The sequence below is a fragment of the Plectropomus leopardus genome, chromosome 16, assembly GCF_026936395.1.
Source record: "Plectropomus leopardus strain MGB_pleo_1.0 chromosome 16, ASM2693639v1, whole genome shotgun sequence".
In the NCBI taxonomy this organism is placed as follows: domain Eukaryota; kingdom Metazoa; phylum Chordata; class Actinopteri; order Perciformes; family Serranidae; genus Plectropomus; species Plectropomus leopardus.
The window spans coordinates 7,432,558-7,460,396 of NC_142191.1; the positions used below are offsets into that span (position 1 = coordinate 7,432,558).

The 27,839-nt window shown below is 39.6% G+C and overlaps 1 protein-coding gene across 7 annotated transcripts in view; it reads right to left on the reverse strand.

Annotated features, from left to right (window-relative positions):
* The window catches only part of LOC121955208 (uncharacterized), a 272,250-nt gene that overhangs the window by 153,344 nt on the left and 91,067 nt on the right, over positions 1-27,839 (reverse strand). The gene's annotated exons all lie outside the window — the stretch shown is intronic.

Below are 27,839 nucleotides of genomic sequence, written 5' to 3' on the forward strand. Positions count from 1 at the left end.
TCCATACAATGAAAGGCATGTTTTTAGGAAATTGTGAGGCATTTTTATTATTATTATTATTATCATTACTATTATTAAAATGTAAAATGTACTTAAATTGTAACTCCAGGCTATAATTTTTATTATATTTATTTATTTATTTGTCAGTTGTCTAATTGATTAATGCAATAATCCAACAACTGTGTGTATTCTAAATAAGCTTTTACAGGTCAACATTTAAGCATTTTGCCTTTCTCTTCTTTATCTCATTTTTAGAAAGGTGTGTATTTTTGTTAAATCTGTTCTCAGCTCCAGATGTGAGATCAAAGTCGTCTCCCTCTGAGTCGGCCACTGCCCACTGAGAGGCAGTAGAGTTCCAGTGTTCAGCCCACCGCCCATGCACTCCCAAGTGCTGTCTACGCCTGGAGCCAAGCATATCTTAAACACTTTCAATATTTCTTGATATACTGCAGGCAAAACCACATTTAATCAAGCCCCCCAAATTCACCTTAATAAAACACATCATACCAAATGCTGCAGAGCAGCGCCGATATACCGCCACGATATTCCAACTCTACATCAAAAAGGAACATTTCTATCAAAATAAAAACACTCACTTTGTCCAAATCTTAACACTTGTGGGTTTGATTTATGGCCACGCCTTGGAACAATAACGGGTTCATTATTTCATCAAGATTTACTATGTGAACGATTTCAGCTGGAGGAGCTCGAGTGGCGTCATTTCATTTGGTGATGAGCCAAGGCGCTGAGCCGGGAGGTTGCCAACATCATGTCACCCCGCTCCCTCTGCTCTTGAATGGGCAATCAGAGTGAGCTCTGCAGTGAGCACAGGTCACATCCTCAGCCGGGCGACCTCAGAGTTGTATATATTATGTATATATAAGTAAATGTGTGGCTTGACAAAAGAGAGGGGGGTTTTACTGCGACCTGAGGGGTTGGGGGTTGTTCAAGGAGGCCTTGATTATGCCACGATGAAGGTTGAGGGCAAGAGAGACAAGGTTTGGATACAAAATAGAAAATAAATACAACTAAATAAAGACAAATAAGGATACAATCATTAAAAATGTTGTCTTAAGATTAAGAATTTTTTTCTTCTAAGCCTGATCCAAAGCTGGATTCTGTATTGTTTAGTCAACCCTTTAAAGCCTGAGCAAATAAACTTGATGTCTTTCAAAAACATGGAAAGAAAGCAATGAGCAATTTAAGAAAAAAAGACCCCCCAAAAAGAGAAAGAGATTACTAAAAAGTTACAAGGAAATTACCTGATTTTTGGAAAAAAAGGAAAAGAAAAGCAAAATAACAAATAAGGAAATGACCTGAAAAAAGTTCTTACATAAATAAACAAATAGTCTATGTTTAAATATTGCAATTATACAATAATTTTCAAATTATCCTCTATCCCTTTTTAAAGCTCATTTTAGACCTTTTTTGTCAGCTTTTACTGATTTTTTTTTTTTTCAGTTTACGGGATATTTTATATTTCATGCCAAGCTGCTGATTGCCTTTTCCCCCAGGTTTTTATTTTTTATTTTTTGAGAAATCAAACCAATTTGCTCATGTTTCACATGTTTGAATGCTTGTGAAAGGCATCTGAATGCAACACAAAAAAACCCTGATGTCGATCCAAGTTTCAAAGGGTTAATAAAGCACGGAAGAGGAATACTCTTCTACAATGGCTTTATTTAATTCCTGCCAGAAATCCAAATACAGCGTAGGCACAGACAGATTGATACAGAGTTTACAGGCTCAGTGATGGATATAATAGCATGTTTATCTTTATAGGCCTGATGTTCATGCGTGTGTGTGTGTGTGTGTGTGTATGTGTATGTGTGTGTATGTGTGCCCGTATTTCTGCCTGTGTGCCAGAGCGTTTCTCTATGTGAGTGTGCATGTATTGTGTGTATATATCAAGGGGGATGGGGGTTGTCACTGAAAGCATGGTGCAGATTAAAAAGGGGGAGTGTGCGAAAGGAGTAATGACAAGAAAGAGGGAGCCGAGGGTTCCCAAGGCAACCTGCTGCTCCCTGGCCCTTGCGAGCTGGCGTGGGGGGCCCTGTCTCATCTTGTGTTGTGCCTGAGCACCTGCACACTGTTTGCACAGGCAACAGTGATTATTTTGATGATCTCTTGGCTTGCTAGAAGCCCACATCACGAGCCATATCCACTGATCTAACATCTCCCTCTAGATGTCATTCATTTATTCAGCTGGAAATATGTTGAGGAAATGCCATATATGCAGTAACAAAAAACAAAAAAGACCCAGCCCAGGAGTAGAGAAACAATCAGAGCTGAATCCACACAGAGCCTGGCGGTTGCGACATGCTTGGCGTAGCCTTAAGCGATGGATCCCTGGTGATGTGTTGCAGCCTAATTTCTGCACCCTCAATCAAAGTGGGGGATCTCAGTGGGAGCTCTGCTGGATGGATTTGAGTCGGTGACATGTTGAAGGAAATGAAAGCATTGACAGCATTTGGTGGGTCACAGTATGAAAGTGAGACAAAAATCAAACCCTTAAACATGACTGAATCACTGGCTTTGCTTTTCTGTGTTAGTGTGAAAGGGCGATAACAGCACAAGCGCCCCTGGTGTATCATATCAAACTTTTTAAAAATCATTTGAAGCCAATAAATATTATTAAACTGCGAAACTGTAGGGAAAGATGGCTGCACAGAGTACAGACAGGCTTTTTGAATGGTTAGTAGGTTACAGCTGAGTCAGTCTGAAAAAAAAAAGAAGTTATGTACTTTCTTAACTACTAAAGCGCCATGAGCCATTTTGATGAAATCACAGGGCTTCATTTGATCTTCTTGCATTAGCTGATTTTTAGCAACTTGGTGGCAGTAGAAACAAATCAAAACACGCAGCCAAGATCCAAGAAAAAATATTGGCATTTTACTTTTCTGCAAACCACAGATTCTTCAAAACTGAGCATTTAATCATATCAACATTTCTAAATTGATGTATTATATGAGCTGACTTTGTCACTGAGGGCTGGAAGGGATGTTCAAATTTGCTGTATTGTTTTATGTCATGTTGTTTCATTAAATGTCCTGCAGCCTTTTGACACGGGGCAAAAACACTCAGTGTTTATGCATGTTGTCATCCAAGACTTTAGGTCACAGAGGTGCATCAACAGGCTGCAGCTTTTACCTAAGTTTTTGGAAATTTACCTGAAAATAAGCTCAAAAAATTAAATTAAAAAATGATGATTTTTTTGTGGTTTATTTCCACGACCAAACCAGATCATCATCAGCCCAAAGGATGCCTCCAAAAACAATCGCAATCTCGTCTTTGTTTAATTGATGACATGCATTTCCTCAGTCCTTGTATTGGACCACAGTCCCCCTGGTGATTTGGTTATGCAAATTTGTGTGCTGTCTGCATAATTATGTTAACATGTTCTGTTGTTTTCCATAATCTGAGCTAGTGGAAGCATGTAGATGTTAAACGGAAGAGGCCCCAGCATGGAGCCCTGGGGAACTCTGCATGCTATATTTGTTTGCTCTAATGTATCATTACCTGCAAGCACAAAGTACCACCTGTCCTTTAAGTAAAGTCCCACCCAGGTTTCAAGTTAGTCTACTAATAGGTTGTGGTCAACTGTGTCAAATGCAGCACTGAAACTGTACAGTGTTTATATCTGAGGTTTTCTTGCTAGTAACAGCTGTCTGGTGCCGGAAACAACGCAGATGAGAGGAATCAGAACAGTAAAGTTGCTGTTAAAAACACCCCATAGAGCTGAGAGGAATCACAGAATTAGTCACTACAAAAGACCACTTTTAACAAAGTAAAATCATAACACCTTTAACCCCTTGAAACTCAGGTCAACATCACTTTTCTTGTGCTGAGTTCAGATGCCTTTACAAGCATTTAAAGCCTTGAAATCTGAGCAAATTGGTTTGCTTTCTTTTGAAAACATGGGAAATAAGGAATAAAGCAACTTGGCAAGATCTGTTCCACAAAGACGATTTGGATAATTATTTGTAAAAAAGCCAATTTGCTCAGGTTTCAAAGGGTTAATTCACTTTTAAAATAAGCTGCAATGGCCTCTTCAAAGTAACAAAGTAACAATGATTATTAGCTGAAACAACAACAAGCTGCCATCTACACACACACACACACACACACACACACACACACACACACACACACACACACACACACACACACACTTTACCCCTCCTGAAGACCTTTGCATTTCCTGTTAGTCCCAATAATGCAAGAACAAGCAGCTCTACTTCCTGGTTCTCAGGCTGGCGAGGAAGGAACCGCAGTCTGGTCACACGGTGCTCACCGCTTCCCCCTTACCTCCACCCCACCCACCCTCTCTCTCTCCATTCTTACACTTCTCTACCTCTCTCTTGCAGTCTGTTCTCTCTCATACTTCTCTCTTATGTCATTGACTTTTTCCTTGCTTCTCTCACCTTTGTCTCCCTTCACCTCCCACACAGGCCCACACAGATTCAAACTGTGGAAATAAAAACTACTTCTTGCAGGAGAAGGCGCACACACAAACAAACTACATTTTCTCACTGGAGGCAGGATGTTCCCCAGATCGACAGCGGATATTTTTACATGTCACTGACATGGTTTGACAGTAAAAAACACAGCTTCTATATTTACAGGCTGTGTTTATCTCCTGGTGTGGAAAAAGGATGTGGAAGTTGTATTTAAAAAGACAGCGGTGTAGAATTTGGAAATAGGAGAGAGTCATCAGTGGAGAGAGAGATAATGAGAGGGAACAGAGAGGAAGAAAAGGACACACACAGTCAATTTTCAATGTGCTGTTGCGGTAAAGTGCAGAGAAAGTGATCTACTGTACACCCTCCTCCAAAAAATGGCCACTCAACGCCCCAAAACTCTGCTATAAATCATTCATTCGGGCCTCCAGAGCACCATACGGGAACTTGCTGATGCAGTTCCAGAACAAGTGCCGACAAAGTAGTGCACTACGCGGTTATGTGTCCCCATAGACGTGTTATAGCATCATTGTCTGGCTGTGAGCGCCGTGCTCTTTGCTCATGCTCCCCGTGGCGTGTCCCATTAGTGGGCTCTCGCAGGCCACAACTCATTCCCAGCACGAGCCAAAATACTGCATTATTAATCAGCCTTGCTTGTTTACCCCGTGTGATCAACCTTCAAAGCAAACCAGTATGATATGGCCGCACGCGTACACCCGGGCGTCCATTCTGCGTGTACACACACACTTATTTACTCTCCACTATTATACCCCCAGGCCCGAAGCCCTGTGGGAAAAAAAATTGGCGCTCTGGTTACGGGCAACAATGGTGGCATTTAATATGGGTCATGGTTACTAGGCAACCACAAGCCGAGTGGACTGGTGTTGGATTACTGATCGTTTCATAATTAATTACGGATTATGAATAATTGATTGAGAAGTGTTGGGTAATTTACAGTCGTGTGTAAATGGGAGCCACTCCACTGCCTTACCCTCAGAGTGTGTGTGCATATGTGTGTGTGTTTGCATGCAAATTATATGCATTTATGCACACAGCTATCATCTGTAGTGGTGAGAATAGGGGATGATATTTATAAGAAAAAATGCTATTTTTTAAGGTGTTTTTAAGACTGAAAGTCTAATGATAAAATTGTGATGCAGAAATTTGTTGACTTTCAGTTTTTCTCATTTCCTAGTTATATTTTTTGGTTGCGTTTGATAGTGTGACTATGTTATGATGTGTTTCTTTGTTCTGTAGTGTGTGTGTGTGTGTTTTCAGATCTGTTCTTGTTTTTGTTTGATTAGATCAAGGTGTGTTTGACGAATATTGAGGCGGAAGTTGTTAAAATTGAGATTTTTTTCTAAAATTGAAAAATGTGGGTATGATTCGATAAGTACTCATTCTATTTTATTCCCCAATTCTTTTGGCATGTGTGCAATAAAGATCTAAACACTGAGAATGCAAATACCCATTTCATATTATTACCTGCAGCTTATTTTGCATTTCAGCAACCAAACCAGATCATTTTATGTCCAAATGAAGTGGGTCAGATGGAAAATTCACCCAGTTTCTCTTTGCTTCTGTCGTCTTTTTTCTTTTACCTTTAAATGATATGAAGTTATAACAGGACCTTGTTGTTCTGCATGTTGGCACTGAAGCATCAGTGCAGGGGGTTTAGAGACCGTGTGTGTATTAACAGATAGAGAGTTAGAAAGAGAGGCAAAAGAAGAGAGGAGGATGTAGGTGAGAGGTAGATAAGCGGTGCGTAGGAGTTTGAGTGGGCCGAAGAGAGAGAGAGGGAGCGAGAGAGGGAGGGATGGAGCTGAAAGCAGATCTGGACAAAGGACCAGCCAGGAGAGAAAGCTGTCCTTTATTCCTTATTTCAAGCTGAATCTAAAAAGCTAGCTTTTTAAAACACTTGCAGATCAATGTTTACATCTGTAACCAGGGATTGGGGTAGTTAAGATGTCTTGCACTTGAAATAAATTGTGCACACATGCATGAAAGCATGGCACTGTGATGACTTTCTATCAGTGAAAAACCTTGCATAATTTACAGTAAGATGCTGTTCTGGAGGTGTCCAGTAGGGGTCAATGACCGTCACAAAGTCCTTTCATGAAATGCAACTGTGGGCGGAGGGATCATGGCCTTGAGAAAAGCATACATAAACAGAGACATGGGTGAAGGAGCACAGTGCAGAGAGACGTAGAAGTGTAAAAGAAGATGAGCACTAATGTGCAATTATGCAGTTTTTCAAGTTTTCTATCCTCCAGCTCCACAGTCCGTTACTATGGAAACACAAAGATATGTCAAAAATATGTTTTGACATTGGCATTGTGGGTAAGGAGAATGGTATGAGGCTCACAAAGAAACTGAAAAGGAAAGATGGCTATAAAAAAATGTTGCATACCCATGTTGTCATGAGCAAACTCCACTTCAGGAAATTCTCTTTTCACTTTAGTTAAAGGATTACATCATAAACTGAGATCATTGTGAGGCCTTTCAATTTAAACTCAAGTATTTAAACTGAAAACACGCACGCACACACACACACACACACACACACACACACACACACACACACAGAGAAAGACAGACAGAGAGAGAGAGAGAGAGAGGGGCATTTTACTAAAACCATGATGTATAAGGTTTTGACGTCTGAATTAAAGGGACAGTTCACCCCCAAATCAAATTTCCATATTTTTCCTCTCACCTGTCGTGCTTTTTATCGATATAGATTATTTTGATGTGAGTTGCAGAGTGTTGGAGATATCGGCTGTAGAGAAGTATGCCTTTCTTTCCAATATAATAGAACTACAGCCTGTGGTGCTCAAAGCGCCAAAAAAGCAATGTTCTATTGTCTTTCTACTGGACTAAACCCGCCAACTGTATCATTGCACAGAGCATGGGCATTGTGTCTCTTTTTGGCCATTTGAAGTGTCTTCCTGGTCGGTTATTGTTAATTTGAGTTATTTTGCAGGTGAAAAACAGGGCTCTGGCACTTTAGGCCCCTGTGCATGTACATCCATGGCACGCAGCCATCACCACTGAGCAAACTAACGTCACAGCTCAGCCGGGGAGGATTTTACATCTTGGTTGTCATGAGCATGAGTCGTCCATGAGCAGGAGCACACTTGTGACACACCCACCAAGGGTGTAGTTTGGTGGGAAGAAAATAGCATGAAACTGCTCACAACAATTTCTGTGGATTATCTTGAGTAACCAGATTATGATTTTTGGAAAGAATTTTTCAAATGTATTCTTTGGCAATTTGAGCACCACAAGCCGAGTGCCATCTAGTTCAGTTATATTGGAGAAAAGGCAGACATCTCTACGGCCGATACCTCCAACACTCGGCAACTCACACCAAAACGATCTAGATAGACAGACCAAATATGGTGATTTTAGGGTGAAGTGTCCCTTTAAATATAAGAGGGCCTGGAACACTAAAGCTGGTGATGCTGTCCATGTCACGTCAATATGATTTCACTACTTTTCAAAGAGCATATGGCACCAAATGGTGATCAGAAACAGTGTAAAACATGGAAGAGAGTAATAGAAATAGTGAAAAGGGGAAAGAAAGAAAGAAAGAAAGAAAGAAAGAAAAAGAGAGAATGAAGGGGGGGTTGTGGAGGAAGTAACGGACAGAAATGGACACCCATATGTGTGGTATGAGCGCGAGATGCATAAAAGGAGGGAGGGAAAAAAGAGCGGCGGCTGTCAACAGAAAATAAAGGAGGGAGGTGAAAGGAGAGGTGGATTACTGGAGTATCATTTTCCTCCTTCGACCCCTGCCATCATTCCTTTAAACTCCTCTCTCTCTCTGCTGGCCTCAAACAAACACACACTAAATACTGTGCTGGCTTCTTGTTAGCAGTACTTAGTGATTGTAAAGCCTGTATACGCCTCTATGATTTATAAGTTGGCGTGACTGAAGAAAAAAGGGCTGTAAGACTCAGACACGCCAATCCCTCTCAAGTTTTGTCATTAAGGTGTATAAGTGTGCGTGTTGAAGGCTGATGGTCTGCAAGGCTGAGCGGGCCAGCTGATGAAAACATCTGCATGTGGCATCATGCAAGGTGTGGCTAATTGGAAATTATTACCACTATGTAAACAAAGTCCAATGGGACCAACAGGCAGATTACTTTTTCAGAAAATGTATGTATGAATGTATAATGTGTGTATGAATATAGAGCATTGAAATAGTCAGTTTAAACCCCTGAAACCCGAGAAACCTGATTTGATTTCTTTCAAAAACGCCAGAAATAAATACATAATGAGCAACTTGGTAGTGGCCCCGCAAACTGTAATCATTTTTTTTAAAAGTGACAAGGAAAATATTTTTTTTAAATAGCTGGGGGTTAGATATTATCCAAATATGGATAATATTTTTAGCACTTTTTTAGGTCCTTTTCCTGTTTATTCATTTATTTTTATTTTTTGCTTTTCTTTACGACTTTTTTTGTGTGCTTATTTTTAGGTAATTCTCTTGTAACGTTTTAATATTTTCTTGCTATTTTTGGGTCCATTTCTTGTTAAGTTGCTTGTTGCCCTCTTCCCATGTTTTTGAAAGAAATCATGCCAATTTGCTAAGATAGGTGTTAACTGAAAATAAAAGGTGTTAATAACTGATTTAAGGTGTTTCTCAAAGTTAAACTGGGAATAAATAAATGACGCAGAGTTACTGGGAACCAACTTTGAGTTAAAAGCCAGGAAACCTAAGCGCTGTTGGCCACTCTAAAAAGACTCCAATGATGAGTTGGTCATTTTTTCAGGGAAAATATCTAGAAAAATGGCCTACCACCTGTATAAATAGAGTTGAATGTAGCCTAGGTCATTCTGTCAGTAAAAATGTCTCAAAGGCATAATTTGGTTCAAAGACCAGAAGTTATGTTTTGTTGTGGTTTAACTGCAAGAGATTTCCAGGCAAAGGCGTAGCCTTCATTTTGGAAGTGAGAGGTAGAGATTGTTCAGACAGTCACAGATGATAGTAGTGATCATATTGATCAGTAGTGATTGTAGTTCACAATATTGTTGAAATAAGTTTGGTGATGGAAAGCTTGTGAGGGACTGATTGGTGAAAAGTGGCGAACGTTATCCTGAGCATAAGTCTCCCTCAATGACTTGCTGGCTCCCTTTTGTTGTCAAAACTTTAAGCAACCCTGGAATAGTTACTCCAAATTAAACATTTTCCATTTCCTTTTCTATTCTGATGCCCCTATTAACAGGACATCTCATCCCTGTGCCTTGGGTCCAGTTAGTGGGTCATTTGTGGTGAAAAAAGTTAAGGTAACATATGTTAGTAGTCACCTGCAGGAGATATAGAACGTGTGTATATTTACCGAGCAGTAGTAAAGCTGCCAAGGGTCAAAGTACAGACGTAAAAAAGCCTGACAGCACCACAGATAAACTGCAGGCCTCGGTCCAGTCCAGTTGTGTGTGTTTGTTTATTAGCGAGGATTAGAATCTGAGCTAATGGGCTAATAGAGTATACAGCGCAGACAGCCAATCCATCATCATGATAGCTGCTCCAAATACAAAGATTAGGTAACACGTCTGTTAGGTAATAATCAGGAACTGACTCTGAAGTGACACTAAAGCCCATTTCCTTCTGGACAAAAAAACACTATTTATTAGCTCCAGCTCTGACTGGCTTCAATCGATAGTTATTAAAAAATGCAGTCGGGTGGACACACGAATTTTTAGGCCCTTTTGCAGTGTGTCACAAAATATCAACACATCCCAAAATGTCACATATTGTCACTCTGCAGTGGACTTCTGTGTCTACATATTATTATTATTATTATGGGTATCGTTCTCTGTCTGCTGTTAACGTTGCCACTGCTGTGATGTTGACACAAGCATGTAAGGGGATGAGGGTTATGCTTAGGCAACAAAAGGACATGGCAACCGAAGCTGCAACATCAACAAATGCACATGCACATGAGCACATGTAACGAATGGTTAGATTTAAGCAAAAGAGGCACAAGGTTAGTTGTTGAAAAAACATCACATTCAGTCGGGAGGTGAACACCAGACTCCCACGAGATTTCAGGGATTGTTCGATCCATCCACCGCCCCTACTCCTAACCCTATAGGGACGATTGTGGTCCTTATATGCCATAAAAGGCAACGTTTCAACCTGACACCGAATAGCGGCGGATCATGCAGACACGATCAGGTTCTGTGAAGTTGCATTCTCAACTGACACTACCCGTCAGTGTATCATGCAGACGTGGCAGCTACCATCCAGCCATCTGCCGGCATATAGTAACACCATGAACAGTTTTGTCCATTTGCATTCTTAGCTGATGCTGATGCTGTCCAGCAGCATATCATGCAGATGCAAATGACATTTTGGCATGGCGTTCTTACACTGGAATCACTGCAAAAGCGCAGATATTTGACAACTTCATACTGACAACGAGCTGAAAATACCATTCATCTCCTTTCAAGCTGCACACACAAATCATTCCAAGTTAGTCCGCACTGAATTTTAAAGAGAAACTGAATAAGTAAAAAATAAGTGACCACTGTAACCTTTTCACTGGCCTCCATACTACTACTACTGTTTTCCATCACACCTGTGATGTCAAACATGACACAGTAAAAAAAACAGAAAGGTGCAACATTACTTGTCTACTGCAACGGGAAAGGAGTCTATCACCTACTTTTAAAATATTTATGAACCTGCATAATCACGCTAATTTTGGCAGGAAAAGGGAATCAGCTGTGAGAGTTTTACTGATGTTTCAACATTGACACTGGATCTTGATCTTTTATTTTGCATTTTGGAGATTTTCAAATTTGTTCTGGGAGCATTAAATCAGGGGGCACAATGACTCTTAACCACAGAGTGGCTGTGTTTATCTCTAATGGGCAGGCTTGCTAAGTGCATGTGTGCAAAAGTGAGCACGCTGACACCGACATCCTCCACGCTCATCTGCTTTTACAACCTATTAATTAGAGCGCTGCTATCGCAGAGCCCGTGGCAATCTCTCTATCTGCCGCTCACTCTCCCTGTCTCGCTTTGGAGGTGTAATCTCTCTTTTTGGATCTGTCTCACTTTGAATAGATGAAGATAGCTGTCTCTTTTATGTGAGTGACCCAAACCATCTGTATCTTCCATTTTCATCCTCTCAAACAGTCACATTTATCCAGAAAGTCTCCCAAAACCATGCAGCATACGTGCATAAAGAAACTTGTGGCCCTGGGAGTTTGAAATCTTTCTCTTTTTCTGTTTCTCTTTCTTTCTCACAAAGGTTGAAAGGTAACCACATGACTACTACAGGTTTACTGGCAAAGTCAGGAAGGATATACCTGAATAAACATGCACTGTGTGTATACGTGGGTGTGTGTCTGTGTGTGAGTGAGCACAAAGCCCACACACTCCTGCAATAGGTCCTTTTTTCATATGTGTAAGTGTGTGTTGCTGCTCACATGCATACTGTATGTACTACATGTTCAGGATTGTATGTTACTTTGTGTGTGTGCGTGTGTGTGTGTGTGTGTGTGTGTGTGTGTGTGTGTGTGTGTGTGTGTGTGTGTGTGTACATGGGACAGGTTGTAATTTAGCAAGGGAACATGGAGGCTCACGAAGGGGCAGGACCCAGGGGAGCCATCAGGCTGAACTCGGTGTTCCCGGGACGTGCCCTGGGAAGAGACCCGATGTCACTGGGATAAAAACAACACACACGCCCTGTCAAGCAGCGGGGAGGATGGATGGATGGGGAGAGGACAGGGGAGCGATAAAAAATAAAAAGACGGAAAAGAAAATAATGACCGCCAGAGTTTAATGGACAAAGAAGGAAGACAAAGAGAGATGAATTGGTATCAAAAAAAGAAGGAAACGAGACAGAGAGAGAGGAAGAGATGGAGAAAGACAAATAAAAAGAGAAAAAGTGAAGAGTGCAACCTATGCTCCCCTGGAAATAACACGTCATGACTTGGCAGAGTGTGGCAGAGACTCTAATACTGTAATGTTTTATAACAATATCTCACACTGAACCTCTGCTGGATCCCCAAGTGGACAGTTAATGGCTAACAGATAATGTTTTGAAGCACAGAGGTGCGATTAAGCAGAAGTTAAAACAATGTCACTCTTCAAAGCCAAAAACTAGAATTACAGCCTCAGGGTTGTATGCCTCAACAAACCAGTCAAATCGCAGCTACAGTTTAGATCCATGACTCTAAAAACATACATACTTCACACACAGAAGATCGATACAACCAGCACAGCTTCAAGGCAGACACCCAAGATTATTGTCACCAATTAAGTATCTGACCAAATGTCTCACCTCCTGATCCTTAGATATGACATTGCACAATGGACGGGAAAGTATTTTGCAGAACGAAATGATGTCACGGTGCAGCGGACCTTTTGCATATATAATATCATCACTTAATCATTTTATCCTATTAGACATGTGTGTGGTATTTTGTCATGATTACCACATGGATTCTTGAGTTATGGCCAAAAACACATTTTGTGAAGTCGCAGTGACCTTTGACTTTGACCAACAAACTCTGATGAGTTCATTTTTGAGTCCAAGCAGACATTTTTGCCAAATTGAGGAAACTTTCATTAGGTCCTCTTGAGACAGTGTGTTCACAAGAATGAGATGGACATGAGGTCACAGTGATGTTTGACCTTTGGGCACCAAAATATAATTAGTTCAATGGCAAGTCCAAGTGGATGTTTGTGCCAAATTTGAAGAAACTCCCTCAAGGCCTTTTTGAGATGCTGCATTTACAAGAATGAGACAGACACAAAGACATAGGGACCTTGATCTTTGACCACCGAAATCAAATTAGCTCATCTTTGATCCAAGTGGACGTTTGTGCCAAATTTGTTTAAAAAAAAAATCCCTCTAGCTGTTCTCGAGATGTCACATTTACATGAATATGACAAATGAGATAACAATGACCTTGAAATGTTTTGAGGCGACAGTGACTTTGACCTTCAACCTTTAATCACCAAATTATGATCAGTTCTAAGTCCACATGGACATTTGTGCCGAATTTGAGGAAACTCCCCCAAGGCCTTTTTGAGATATTGTGTTCACGAGAATGAGGCGGACACAAGGTCACAGTCATCTTTGACCTTTGATTGCCAAAACCTAATCAGGTCATCATTGAGTTCAACATTTTTGCCAAATTTGAAAAAATTCCCCACAGGTGCTCTTGAGGTATCCCGTTCACAAGAATGGGGCATTCATCACTGAGTCCAAGTGGACGTTTGTGCTACATTAGAAAAAATATTCGCTCCAGTTTTTCTTGTAATACCACGTTCACAATAATGAGACAAACAAGGTCACCGTGACCTTTGACCTGTGGCCACCAAGATCTTTGCATTTCCTCATAGAGTCCAAGTGGACTGTTTTGCCAAATTTGACAGAAAAAAAAATCCCTCAAGGTGCTCCCGAGATATCGAACATTCACAAGAATTGGATGCACATACGGACAACCTGAAAACATACTATAGACAGGGCAAAAGTGCAAAAAGTCAAGTTAAACATCCTCCCTGTATTAGTTACTTGAAATTGGACAGAAAAAAAAAAACATATTTTTGTCACAAATGCAGCCCCCTCCCCTTTTTTAATAATTCTCCAGTGTAAAGTACCAGCACATCAGCAGCCGTCCAACAAAAATAAAAAGCAGTCTAAAGTGACAGCTGTGTTGGATAACCTAGGAGCTCAAGATGACTTTATTTACTGCTGTCACTCTCACACATCTCATCTCCATGAAAGGCAACATCTGTGGAACATCCAGCCTTTATACTGGGCGGCAAAGATTTACGAGAGGCATATTGGGAGTTCAGACAGATTAATATTGTCATTTGAAGCTGGGCACGGAGGAATGAGATGTGTTTTGTGCGGCTATAAATGTGCAGACAGCAGGTTCTAATATAGTTTTAAAACCGGTGTTTTCTGCACTGCTGCTCTGCATGAGTCTTTGCCTCCTACTGCATCCCAATTACAGAGACTTCCTAATGGATATCCTCTTGTCTCTGCTCTCTGATCCTTTACTGCTCCTCAGGGATGAGGCCCTGTTTGTGAGTTTGTGTGTATATGTGTGTGTGTGTGTGTGTCTGTGTGTGTGTATGCTTCATTATATACTGTATGTATGCCCTGTAATTGGATAGGACTGTATTTTACACAAGCATCCTCAGGGCTGTTTACTGCAGGTTGTACCATATGACCTGGCGACCTGGTTACTCTAACTGATATCTGACCCTTTGCAGTGGTCTGTGAAATGAGTCACCTCATGTAGACTGCAGGTCAGCCAAAACAAGCGCATTACAGGCATGATCTGCCTTTGTTATTTTAGTGGAAAATATCAAATTCCTATTTTTTCCTTCTATCTTTTTCAGGACATAAAATGCAATCCTATACACTTTACTATACCATAATATATTATGTTTATATACCGTAAAGCTTCAGTTAAACGCCCAGTTCCTTTTACTGGTCGGGTGTGGCTAAACATTTTGACAAATAAATGGCTGTCTCATTAGAGGCCCGGTCTGGATGCCATGCAGTTCATTTTTATAGAAGTTCTTTGGCTGTATAAAACCGGGTTGTTGGCTACCTGCTGGAGACAACCTTAGTTTTCTGCTTGGATCACACATACAAATACTGGTATACTGTATATTTAAAACTTTTGTCAGTGTGGACATACTACTCACAATGTTTGCTCGGTAAGATTCTCCATTATTCAATCATTAAGTTAATTTTACTGACACCATAAGCACAAAGAAGACAGTATTACTGGCATGGTAAAATAGAGAGACGCAAAAAAGTGAGATAATTAAATGAAAAAGAATATTTTTTAAGTGAACTATATACACGATTATCATAATTATTAACTGAAATTATTTTACAGAATTATCATAGTACTACTATTAATAGCCCGAGCTATTAATAGTAGTTTTACAGTACTTTACCTTTTTGTGCTATATAATATTCTATATCAAACTATACTATCCTATCCTATACTAGACTATTCTAGACTATACTATAAAGGTTTGACAGTTTGACTGTGGACGAAATTATTGTACTAGTTTCAGATGAAGGGAATATAAATGTTAGAGAATTTATACACCAGCTGTTAGACTGCAGGTGTGGCAGTCATATTAGTATCAATATTGCCTTTTGTTTTTATCCCCCATGATAAAATTATAAAATGCTTTTGCCCTAACATAATTAAATGTGAGGAATCTCTATCCTCTCATCAATTTGTATATCATATTATTTGATATCTGTGAAACCAGCTCTTGTTTCTGAGTTGAAGCCCATTACCTCTATGCTACTAAATCTCCGTCAGTAAGGAAAAAACACCCTGTTTCTGTGCCACTACATATGCTGGGAGTTCCAGGAAAAGTGTTCAAAGCCTCTTCCTTTTCTCAGGGATCAAACAACGAAGGGATATTTACTGCTTTGTTTGGTACTGGGGCAGAGGATCGCATCATTAGATGCAGAGAAGAAACTAAAAGCAGCCATAAACAAACATATCTGTGACAGCAGAAAAGCAAAAGGCCTTTGCTGCTGTCACAGATATTTTGAACTTAGCTTTACTAGAGTGTTTGATACAGATTTAATATTCACAAAAAGGTCAGACAAAGCTGCTGATTAAAGGTAACTCTATTTAAGTATTGAATTAATCCATTTTTTAATGGCTTGTAAGGCAAGTTTGGCCAATAACAAGTTAAAAATCAGATGTTCAGGTCATCTCCTGGATGAAACTTGCTTTTATCACATCTCATTACTGGATTATCTTGTGTTTTACACAGTACAATAATTTCGCCTGACCTCTTTGTAAGGTAGCCGACTTAGCACTCTTTATAAAAACACGATCAAGAAAAGGTACAATAAAAAAGCTTTACTTTAGTCTTGTTCCAATATCAAAAACAGCATATGGCCAGTAAATGTTTAATGGATGACTATCAGTACAAAACACCTATAAAACATCTAATAAAGTCCATTATGAGATGCAAAAAGCAGCAGAAACAGGTTGTTTTATGGCTTGCGTGTGCAGTTAAAGCACACCTGTGTGTTTTTCCAGGTAGCAATTACAGCCTAGAGTGATCACTGCTGTTTGTCCGCAGGATCATTGTGCATTATTATTTTGAGAGGTATGACAGGTGTTTCATTATGTCTGCATCACTGGTCATTATTTGAAATTAAGGGTTGTCTATTCTCTTTATCACTTAACATCCAGGTGTTATCAGTCCCAAGTTTAATATGCAACATGTTCATGAAAAGACCCAACTTTAAAAGATTACATTTAAATTCAAAGAAGGAAAGTTGTTTCACTTATTTAAAATTTAGGAACATTTGTACATTCTGAGCTCCATGTAATTCTCTGAAATACATAGTTTTATTTAAAGTGTAAATGGACAATTTATGATGTCATCACATTTGTGAAGATAGTTTTTCTTCCTCTAGCAATTTATTTTCAAAGAGCTCCGGATAAATATCTCCCGTGGGGTCCCACAAGGAAGCCACTTCTGTTTTCTGTTTTTACAAGTGGATTAACCTGCGTGATAAAAAATAAAATGTTAATGGAGCTGCATTATGCAGATGGCTCACTTCTTTTCTGAGGTAAATAAGTGGATTTACAGGGATGATCAAATTGCTAAACTACAACCTTTTACTGCATTGGTGAATAACCACAGTGATTTGTAATGTTCAAAGTAATCTTTAGAAGGAAATCAGTTGCAATTGTTAGTTGTAAATAGCATTGGGTTTTTTTTGTTTGTTTGTTTTTTAAACTATAAACAAATTACTGACTGCATTAGTTCATCTTTGACCTGGTCTGACCTTCGTGATAAAACTAGACTAGTGCTGTAATAATGAATTATAGTGGAGTTGCTAGCTTTTTTATGTTGTTTGCAATTAATCCCAAAAGGATGAACAGGAAAACATGAAAAAAAACATGCTGGTTAAAAAAACATGAAATTACGTGGGTTTTTTTTAATGGTTTGATGTTTTGTTTGCTCATTTGTCTCATTGTTGTTGTTGTTGTTATTTTGTGTTTTTATGTTACGTTTTTGTGTGTGTTTTGTTGCTCCTGAACCTGTGTGGGTATATAATATATTATGTCAATAATTTGAAATAAAATGATAAGGTAAATGTTATTTATCTCAATAGCTTTGCAGCAGTTACAATACAAAAAGAGAACAGTGCAAATTAAAAAAATTAAACATCAAAGCAATTTTTGTCATATTTATCATTATTTAATGTGGGTCATCTGGGCTTTACTCCATTCACAAACTAACTCTGCACAAAATTTCAAGTGGAAATTGCCCAATTAAAGAAATATGGGTAAAACCATATACTCTTTCAAAATATATAAAAGACCTTTAGCTGGATGTTTGTTTTTTGATATACTTCTTTGTAATCTATACAGGGTTCCCCCACATTTGAATGGACAAAATTTCAAAATTTTCCCATGACTTTTCAAGGACCGGTAATGACATTTTTTCCCTGCCCCTTACCCGTCATTTTTCCAACATTTCAGATTCAAACTCTATTTTCTGATTTTTTCTTTTTGATCATCATCTCTTTTTGTTCGATCACTAAAAAGGTCCACCCTATCACTGCCTGGTCCTTGGCGTGGCCCGTTCAGTCCTTTTCTGGCAGCAGTTGAGGAGCTTGGCTTTAGTGACCATCTCCTCATCCAGATGAACAGTGGCCGTTCCAACGAGCAGTTGTAGGGTGTCTGGGCCCCAGGCCCCGGGCCCCAGCTGCTATCTCAGCTTCACAGTCAGTCTGCTGAGTGTGAATATTCATTTAGCTGGCCAGATAATCATAGACTCACCAATGTTTGTGTTGCTGCCTTGGGGGTTTATGGGGGCTGAGGGAACCATTCAATCACACAATTTTCGGTTTACTGCCAGCAAGCAATGTAACATGTTTTTTAGGATATGTCTCTTATGAGCACTACATCACTGTGTCATACACTGTGTTTCAATGATATCATTAAATAATAGCACATCATACGGCAGGAAATTGGCTCGTAATAACTGTAAATTTTCTCCGTGCCCCTGGGATTTGGTCGAAAGTTAAATGTGAAAGAAGACATGAATTGCCAGACTATTACATGCAAACTCTTTCGGGTGAACTCTCCAGGGAAAGTTAACCACAGAATTTGACCAAAACCGTGGCGGCAAGAGTTGGATTGCCTGACATGAACAAGAATAAGTCGCTCTGGGCCTTTTTGGCCCACATGAGGCTTCATGATCCTGCAGGCCTGGGTGGCACAGGGATGTTGAACAGCCTCAACACCCTGCTCTACTGAACCAAGTAATTTCCTGCCAGTTGGAGGCTCATAGAGACACTCTGCTCCCCGGGAAGACGCTTTTCACAGCTATAACACCGACAAATGACTATTTTCATGGTTTGACTTCCCCTCCAGAGCTGGGGTTTGTGCCCCCGTGGTATACTTAGGGAGAGGGTTAATTCCCGGGTGTCTTTTGCCCAATGCTGTTAATAAAATTGGTACCTCTGACTGGGCAGGAAAGGACTCTATTTTGGGGGACAGGCGTAGGACCAGATGGTCAAATGCCCACAATTTGCTTTCCACTGCAAATTAGGCTGGATGAAATCAAGGCAGCTGCTGGAGCACCGTGGGGGATTAGGAGGATACGGGAAGTTGTTTGGATTCAAACCAGGGACAAACCAATTTTTAGAAAACTCAACTTTAGAAAATATAAAGAAAGGGCTGACGTCACACAGGGTTAATTTCATGATGAAAACTATGACAAAATTATTTGTCAAAAACATTTTGTCATGACGAACAACAAGATGATGATGAGCTAAAAATAGATCTTGATAATAAAAGCCATTATAAAAGGGACTTTTCATTTTCGTTGATGGGACAAGACAAAAATGTTAGCGGAAGACTTTGGGACATTGAAAATGAGAGGTGACGAGAACAGAACCACCAACAACAGCAGTGCATGCAATTACTTTCTAACACTGTATGAACAGCATGAGACCGGAGCTCCGACTGGCTGAAAACTCCAGTAAAAAGTCGGCACCAGGACGTTTCGCTTGCTGGCAAACATTCGCACTGAAGCAGCATCACCTGTTAGTGACTGCTGGTCTTCACACGTGATTCCCGCAGGACTCCACTCAGATCTGAACTGTCTGGAGAAGATTTATGGTTTGATGCTGATGCTGTTTGACTTTAAACCTCCAGACTAACGTGTTGCAGATTTAGAGAGAATTCAGGCTGATATAAAATGAATGTCTATTTTGGCTTTAGCCGAGGGGCATACAGCTTTCAATAGCTGTATTTTGTATTTATTTTACTGCCATTTTTTAAAGAAAATATGCCTTCAGAGTCATGATTCATTTCTCCTTCTTTTTTTTTTTTTTTGAGCACTTTTTAAAAAAAAAATTTCTTTAAAAAATCATCAAAGATTTTTTAAAGAAAACTTTTTTCTGTAAAAACTTGCAATTTTTTTTAAAAACATTTTTGGTTTTGACTCTTTTTCTTTTTTCCTTCAAATGTAAATGGCAATTTAAAAATAAACAAAGTTTGGCAATGTTTTTTTTTTCATTGATAATTTTTCCAGGTTTCTCATGACTGTACGAACCCTGAATTCATTTTCATCAAGTAAAACAAGACCCAAACTATTAGGATAAAAATGACTTAAATGTGACTGAAACTAAGAAGAATTTTTGTCTTAAGACAAAGACTAAAATTAAAATCGCTGCCAAAATGAGTGCTGACATCACAGCATGCAATCCCCCAGCAATCTCTCACTGTCCAACAATTCCTCGACATGACAATGACGACAGCTTTGCAGACAGCTCCTCAGGTCTAAAACACCATCTTTGGATAATTCATTCTGCCTGTTTAGGTGAACATACCGCAGAGAGCAAGTGTGGTATCTGCTTTCCTTCCTAGTGGTCTCCTTTTCTGCCCCCCCCCCAGCAAACGGGGGCGCTCGTGGCGGTAGAACGGATCCTCCAGGTGATCGAGTTTTCAGCCAAAGCACCTTGAATAATTAAACATGTGGTGGGCGAGCCTGCTCGGGTTTCGCGGTTGATTCAGATTACCATGTGTATACAAACAGATGGACGCGTGTACGTAAGCACACGTAAACTCACACGTACTGCGTGAAGTACACACACACAAACACACCTCCCAGTACAGCCGGGCTCTTGGCTATGCAGCTTTGTGGGAGGCTATCTCACACTATTATCTGGCTGTTCGGGCTCCCTCCCTCTCTATCTGTCATACAATCAACTGTGGCTTCAAAACAACTTAATCCCACCGACTGGCACACTGCGCTGTGCTGTTGCTATGCCGGCTAGATGTCCCGCACCAGGGTACAATTTCACACCATTGTATCCCACTCAGTCCGGTAGTTATGTTTATCCTTAAGGGTATTATGGAAATGCATTTTTCCCTATGAATGACCAGCAGCACTTCACTGATGATTTAAACATACTTCCTTCATGCTGTGGACACTCGAGATTTATGGTGCCCAGCTTCCAGGAACTGGGAGTCTTTTGTTTATCAATTTCGGGTCACGGCTCCAAAGGCTTAAGCAAAGCCTTTGTGTTTCTTAAACATGGCCGCAGTGTGTGAAAATGTTTTATGGAGTGTAAATGTAAAAGGAAATGCTTTTTCTTGCATAATGTGAGGGCTACTGTCACTGATAACAGCAGTTCAAAAACATTTTTTTTCTTGTGACCCTTTACAGCAAAGAAATGACAGTGAGCAGTTCAGCCAAACAGTTCCTGCTTCATTTTTGTTATTTTTTGGGGGGTCCTGAAGATTTAAAAATCCCCATATTCCACAAAAAAGGGGAAAAATCCTCCTTAACCCTTTGAAAACCTGAACAAATTGGCTTAATTTCTTTCTCTCTTTTTTTTAAATATGGGCAGAAGGCAATTAACAACTTAAGAAGAAAGGACCCAAATATTAGCAAAGAAACCAAAAAAAAGGAAAATTAAAACACAAACAAGGAAATAACCTGAGAAAAGGGCCTTAAAAATTATAATAATTCTGTAACATAATTTTAAATATGAAATTCTGATTATTATAAACATAGTTTTCTAAACATTTTTCCCTAGCTTTTTAAAAATAATTTTCTAAATCTGCTAATTTCTTGCAATCTGGGACATGTCGTGCCAACTTGACGTTTTTTCCCCTCATGTTTTCCAAAAAAAAAAAAGATTTTTATTGAAATGCTCTGGGTTCAAATCTTAACATTGTAAAAGGCGTCTGAACCCAGCACAAGAAAATTTATGTCGATCCAGACTTGAAATTAATCATCGCCTTACTACTCACTGTATATATATAGTATATATAAACAATCTATCAATATGTAAAATACATCATAACATGTTATGAACAAGTTAATGTGTCAATAATGATAGTCTGAAAATAAATATAAAGTTTAATCTATAATATAATATCATATTTTACATTTTATGTGATGCATGAGAAAAACACAGTCATCTGCAAAGTTACAGTCGCTACAACTGTCACTGAACGTAGTGGAGTAAAAAGTACTTTGTATCCCTCTGAAATATAGTAAAAGTCTAAAATAAAATAAAAATGAATTGCCAACCTGCTCTAAAATATTAAGTATCGACATGAAAACAAAATGTAGAAAATGAAGTTCTTCTGTATTCCTCTCATGGACATTTACGATCTCTCCCTAAAGCGCACTGATATGGTCCCTCCTCCCTGCGTGCTTCCTGCTGTGCCACATGGCCGCCCTGCTGGCATCGCCCCTCTGGGCTGCGTTACCGGGTGATGTCATGCACCTGGCCGGCCTCCGCTGCCGCTGTGACACCCGATCATGTTTGGCATGGCCTTGGCGCTGTTCATGGATGTTGCTACAAGTGTAATGTGACAGCTCGTTCCTTTCACATGGCATCCGTCTGATGTCGGCTCTACACACGTCGATAGGCTTATGCTACTCAGTTACAGCGCGCTTTACTTGCCAGGACACGAGAAACGCAGATCCATTTGGATCACTTCTGTCAATTGAGTTGGATCAGGTATGCATTTTGGGGATACCAGAAGCTGTTTGACATATACATTATTACCCTGTCCAGCTCAATGTACTTTGTGGGTGTATGAAATATGCAAATAATAGAACATCTTAAAACAAAAAAACAAAAGATATTTGTCTACACAAAAACTGAAGATTGAAAATGTCTTAGTAAAACTGTCTTGATAAAACTGAAAATAGTGATAGAAAGGTCCTCATACAATCAGACCACAACACAAAAATCCTCGAACCTTTTATCCCACCGCTAATGCAAACATCCGTCACAAAGTGATTTTATATCTCTGGATATTGACATTTTTATGAGGTTGTTGAGATTTTCAGGCAGCAGCTGAGATCTCTGACAGCCCACAGTGTTGATGAATGACATCAATCACATCCACTGGCATTTTTTATCGCCTGCAAACAAAAATAGTACTTTTCTGAAGTAATAACTGGGCAGATTTCGTTAATACTGCAATATGCCACAGTATATTGTCACACCCTTATCTAACACCATAACTTGCTGGTAATTTTATCTTCCAGACCTGTGCACCCTGCATGCTGTCACACAGACAGGACGACAGAGCGGAGTGGTTTACACCTGGTAAGGAAACAACCGTTGGCTTCGAGTGTTGCGATGGGTACGGGAGAGCCTCTGGGCTTCCACCACCTGCTCCATTTCTCACATTCTGTCACACCTTAGGGGACATATCTCATCCGGTCCACAACCCAATTACTCCACGACACGTTTAACTGCCATCAAACGCTGCACAGCGGGGGTGCAAGGGAGCTGCACGGAGCCGGGCTGTTGCCATGGCCACTGTCACTCAGCAGATTTCCAAGGATGGAAAGAGATAGAGAGAGCGCTCTGATTGGTCCTCGTACTATTTTGACCAACAGAGACACGGCCAGTGCTCACAACAATCGCAGACACTGTTGTTATGCAATTGAACAACTAGAATATGCACATTTGTGAATACTGGCTGGTCCTACTTGTTCAATTGGAAGCTTGTCAGCAAAAGTGGTCGCAGGCAAACTGTAGTAGCTCTCCCTCGTTTGCATTTCAGATAAACCACAAATTCACACCATGTGCTCCCTCATATGATCTGTGAAAGTATAAGTAAACCCATCAAAGAGGAATTTTCATGTTAGAACACAAGAAATTTAACAAAAAAACATTTTTTATCTGCAAATGAGAGATGCATTTTGTGTTTCTGTGTTGAACAAAACATAAAAAAATGTTATGTCTGTTATGTCTCTTTCCTAATTCTTTCACCGGGCTCCGAATTCCTGGTAAGTATAGATACCTCAGTTCCACTCAGAGGCTCAGTTTGACATACAGAGGAAACCGAGACATGCAGAGACACAGGAAGAGGGAACGAGACGTCACCAGCACTTGATACCACACACAGAGAGGTTTTCCGCTTGACCAACAATCAGACACGTATGTAACAGGCAGCTGATAAGATACCTACTTGTCTCAGCCGGGTGGATAACCAAAGAAAAACATCTAAGTGGACCACAGTGTTTAGATGCAAAAAAAAACCCTTTACAGAACACAGACAGGCGAATTCACAGAGAAAAGATGCTGCAGCTGATATCACCATGAATTGTGCATCACTTGCAACCACTATCTGCCCCGTTTTCAAGGTCCGATTCCCAAAAGATATTGCAATAATGATATCACAGTGCAAACACACTCATAAAGCTTTGCTCTTTCTCTGTATTTATTGCAATTTATTCATGTTACAAAATAGCCTATAAATGTTGCCAAAAACAAAGGAGGCACAGTGATGAAAGAGAGGAAAAAGGAAAAACAAAATTTTCAGACGAGCAACAGATCCTGACAGACCTTGCATGGCGATGTCTCCACCTGGCTACAGTCACTGCAGCCGGGGTCACTGAGAAGTCAGGGTGTGACAGCCCTTAAAAATCTGCTGCAGTTACAAACAACTCTCTGAAGATAATCATTCACTGTAACTGCGTTTGGCAATCGATGCTGATCTTTGTGAACTGGTTGTTTTTTGCAGTGAGGCTCATTTTCATAGAAAGAGAAAAACTAGGGCTGTCCAATTATACATTTTTAAAATTGTGATTAATTGCTGAATTTCAATAGTCAATCCTGATTAATCACATTTTTAATCACATGTTTCAATTCCATTATTTTGCATTAAAAAAAAGTTTAAATTGAGAAAGTAAAGCAATTCTTACCTGATTGGGAATCAAATGACAACAAAAAAACTGCGCAAGACTAACATGAAGTGAGCGTTTCTGTAAAGGGGTGTTTTCATTCAGATATCTGGAGGTCAGAGGTCAAGGGACCCCTGTGAAATCAGCATGCTGTTTTTCCATCGCCAAAATTTAGGCTGACTTTGGATCATAATTCATGCCCCTTCCTGAAAAGTTTAGCATGATACCTTCCCTCTAGTTTGAAAGCTAAGTCTGGTACAGCCTTATAAAGACAGGAAGGCTGGCTGTGATTTATGTGATTTAACCCTCTATGGTACACATAATGATGCCAGTTTTTTTGAACCGCGTGAGGAAAACCCCAGAAAAGAGACTCAACATCGCCTCCAGAATGTCATGTTGCAATATAAACCGTACTACTGGTTTCTTTAGGGCCCTGACTCTTTTTTAAAGTATTGCAACAAAGCTGAGGATGTACCATGTGAGTAAAAAAGCCAAAAATGGGTACGCTACCTTAAGGCACCATGATACCATAGAGGGTTGGAGAATTTTTTTTTAAAAGTGTTATATACAGACCTTCATCACATCACAATTATTGCACTGATGCTGACAACTGTTGTAAAAATCTTTAAAACTTTCAAATATCGTGAGGCATGTGTGTGACCTAATGTAATATTGCAGTGTCATGTGGCTCAGTTTGGGCTCTACAGTTTAATAAATATGAGTAACAAGTGGAAAAGAACAAGAAAATGAATAATCATGTCCAGAGCCAGAAGTGATATTGATCCAGATCCGGTCAAGGTGTGGATGTAGTTCCTGTGCAATAGTGATGAAGTCATTGCTTCCTATTTGCTTCTTTTTGGTGGCGGTGACAACATCGACAACAGGAACCGTCTCATTTCCCCTGAGCTCTGTTTCCTCTGACTCAACGCCTTTGGATCATGTGAGCAAGACGCACAAGAATACACACAGATTCACCTGCTTTGTTAACCCTTTGAAACCTGGATTGACATCAGTTTTCTTGCCTTTCACATGCATTTAAACCCTTGAAATGCAAGAAAATTAGTATGATTTATTTGGAAAAAAAAAATGGAAAAAGAGCTACTTGGAAAGAAATGTCCCTCAAACTGAAAGAAAAATAACCCCCAAAAAAAAACAGAGGAAAAGGAAAATTATTGGAAAATTATCAAGAAACAAGGGGAAAAAAATGGGAAAATAATATAATCATTATTATGATTATGAGATTTAAAATAATGTCACAATAAAACTATTTTAAATAATTTTTTATCACTTTTTTTTCCAAATAATTTCCTTGTTTTTTATTTTTACTTTGCTATTTTTTGCAGTTTCTCAGGTTTCTCAAAACTTCTATTAATTTCTTACCAATATTTTGGGTAATTTCTTGTTAAGTTACTTCTTGCCTTCTTCTTATGTTCTTCAAAGAAAATCAGGCCAATTTGCTCAGGTTTCAACGTGTTAACTCACATATAAATACATGTGCTAACTCTTTCAAAGAATTTGAGACTAAAGAGCTTAAATAGTCAGAAATAAATGTCACAGCCTCTTTTTCTGTATCTGGGGACTTTTTCGGCATCAAAGTGAGGGAAACTCAGCGCCGCTCAATCATCATGGAGAGCTAATGTGGAACGGAACCCGCCTGGGTCTTTTAACCAGCGGACTCAGAGATACTGTACAAGACGAGGGGGGGTTACTAATGGGGACCAGAGGTCTGCGGTCTACGTGATGCTGGCCAGAGAGACCAGACGGCCGATGACTGATCTGGAAGGAGGAGGGAGTGAAGGAGGGGGGTCATTAAGGAGCTGCTCCGGCTCTAATCATAGAATAACACTCCTTCTTTTATCTACCTCAGCTCCATCTCACCATGAGAAAAACCAAAAAGGGTGAAATCTAAGCCCCGGTGCTGAAGTTCACTGATGAGCCTCGGCGAGGAAACATCTGCAAACCATCCGCTTGGAATGAGTCTCAAAATAAGGGGAGCTCGCCCGAAAAGAGGAGGATTAATTGGATTATTTCAAGGAGTAGTTGCTCGCTGTGGTCATTAAGTGAATCATTATTTATATTGTGTAAGAAATAGAAGTAAATCCTGATCCAGCTTGCCAGGAGTATGTATAAAGAATAATGTCAGCTTGACATTGAGTTAAAGTTTGGCTTTAAGTGTAGAAACTGGCTGTAAATCCACAAAAATCTCACACTGTCTGTCGTAGAAGAAAATTAACTTATGGACTTTATGTTATTTATAAGAAGGAAGGAGATGGTGCAAAATCAGGGAAATGGTTTTTTAAGTACTGGGGTGGGAGTTTTTTTTGATTTGGCTTAAGGGAGGGACATATAACTTTAAATGGTCATGTTTCATATTTATTTTAATGTCCTCAGAACCCTAAAATCTGTTAGTGGGTGTGAAAAGCATGTTTTATATAACTAGAATTATCGACACGTAGTCGTATTCATCTGTGCGCCAATCAATTTACACTCACAGTTCAAGGTGGACACCCAATATTAGTGTCACCAATTCAATATCTGAGCAAATGTCTCCCCTTTTATTCTTCAGTTATGATGATGAATAATGGCCAAAAAAGTGTTTTTGCATAAGATCATGATGTTACAGTTGACCTATGACCTCTTGTATACAAAATGTCAGCACTTCATCATTACATCCTATGAGACATTTGTGTGAAATTTTGTAATGGTTAGAGAATGAAAATATAAGTTAAAAACATGTTTTGTGAGGTAACATTGACCTTGGCCTTTGGGCACCAAAATCTAATCAGTTCATTGATAAGTCCAAGTGAATGTTTGTGTGAATATTGAAGAATTTCTCTTTAGGTGTGCTTGAGATAAATGTGATAAAAGAAGAGACAGAAGAGGTGCTAATGACCTTGACTTTTGACCTATGACCACCAAAATTGGATCAGTTATCGCTGAGTCCAAGTGGACATTTTTGTCAAATTTGAAGAAATTCCTTCAAGGTGTTCTTGAGATATCGCATTCATGGGAATGGGACGGACGCACGGATATACAGACACACAGACGCACAGATGGACGGACAAACCGAAAATATAATACTTCTGGCCTCGGCTATTGCTGGCGTGAAAGCATAAAAGTTGCCAAAATCACACATCATTATTATCAAAATCATCACCAGAAACGAAGTG